Source organism: Otolemur garnettii, unplaced genomic scaffold, assembly GCF_000181295.1.
Source record: "Otolemur garnettii isolate 467f Iridium unplaced genomic scaffold, OtoGar3 scaffold00015, whole genome shotgun sequence".
Taxonomy (NCBI): domain Eukaryota; kingdom Metazoa; phylum Chordata; class Mammalia; order Primates; family Galagidae; genus Otolemur; species Otolemur garnettii.
The window spans coordinates 29,460,465-29,462,346 of NW_003852410.1; positions in this window are offsets into that span (position 1 = coordinate 29,460,465).

Below are 1,882 nucleotides of genomic sequence, written 5' to 3' on the forward strand. Positions count from 1 at the left end.
TTGAACCCGCCACCTTAGGTGTATGTGGCTGGCGCCTTAGCCATTTGAGCCACAGGCGCCGAGCCAGGAGATTTTTTTTTAAGAGATGGGAGGTTTCGCACTGGCTCAGGCCGATCTCAAACTCCTGAGCTCAGGCAGTCCACACACACCCCACCCTCTACCCCAGCTTTGGCCTCCCAGAGTGCTAGGATTTACAGGTGTGAGCCACCATGTCCAGCCCAAAGGGACAACCTTATATGAAAAAAGTACTCACTGTTTATCTGAAATTGAAATATAACTGGGCATGTTGGGTTTTATCTGGCAACCTAGGAAGCGAGAGGAGAATGAGATATAGCCTCTCAGGCATCCACAGTAGTCTGAGGGTACTCTCTTTAAGCTATCAGCAGCCAACACTCAGCAAGGGGGTAGGGGGATGCAGCAGTGAGAACAGGGAAGGACAGACCCGGAAGGACAGGAAGGACATGAGCAGCACCAGCGCATTATCTAGGGCAACTCACCAGACAATGGAAAAAAAGACTAGAAGCCCTTACCTAGACAGTCAAGTCCAAACTACCCCCATCTCCTAGAGAGCAGCAAGATGGCCTGTCCCCTGGCTCAGCACCCACCCCTCCCTGGCTGCCAAGGGAGGGTGGTTCTGCTCCCCAGCCACTCACTCCACTGCTTGTCTAGAGGCTGAAGCTGAAGCCAAGCTGTTTGTCTCATTCAGCATTCTGAAATGTATTAAATGATGGAGGAAAACTACCTTAGAAGAGATCTCAGAAAACATTCCCCACCAAAAAAGCCAGACTCCAGAAAGGGAGACTCTGGGGGAGAGATAACCATGCTGTAATGAAGAGGCCTGTTTCTGGAGAGTCCTGAAATCCTTTTTGAAAATTCAGAGATCTTGCCCTAAGAGTTCAGAGGAGTGCCTACAAAGAGGTTCTCACCTTCCCCCTCCAACTTCCTCTGGAGGACTCTGTACCTCCCTTTTAGGAACTGGGGGTGATCTGTGGGTTTGGACCTAGAAGAGTATAAAGAGAAGGGCAAAGGTTGGTCAACAGTAACATCCAGTGTGACTCCATTTATGTAAAAAAAAAAAAAATCCACAAAACCAGCTCGAGGGTCCGCTCTGTGTACATTCTTTTGATTTATTTTAAAGTCATTTTTGTAACACTAATAGTTATTAAATAAAAATGAGGACCTGCTGCTTCTAGTTAGCACAAGAGGGAGCTGTGGACCACACCCCTCTGCCCACAGCTCCTTGCGCCTGGGAAGAATGGAGTTTCTTCCTCAGGACACTGCCCACCCCTGAGCAGGGCAGTGGGACCTGGAATGCAGGCTGCCTTCCCATAGTATGCAGTAGTGAAACCTGAAAAAATTCTAGAACCCAAATCTCTTCATCTCGCACCACGTTTAATCTGAACTAAGGTGCGCCCTGTAATTACAGCGCATGTTCCACTTCCTGTGGACATGCCTATGTTGCACAGAAGAATGCATGAGGACACACATTTACTTGATCATGTGTGGTGGCCCCAGACCCCACTGAGGGTGCTACATGAGCTATGGTACACACACCGAGATACCTTTCTAGATTAGAACAGTTCTGAATTTGAATGAATCTGGCCCTGGAGTTTTGGTGAGGGATGTGGGCCTGTGTTCATGCCAGGGATTTTCAAGGAATCATCCCTCAGTGAAAGCACCTGCCTTGCAGCCAATTTGGGGCTTGGGTCATTGGGATTGTCACCCTACTTGCTGCCCCTAAAAATCCTTCATTCTAGGGGGTTTGGAGGGATCACTTCTGAGGTTTATCTTATAGGGGTACAGGTGAATCTTTCTAAGAGTAGAATGTGAACGTTTTAAAGCAATAACTGAGAAAATGACATGAAGGCTGTGTTGACCAGTT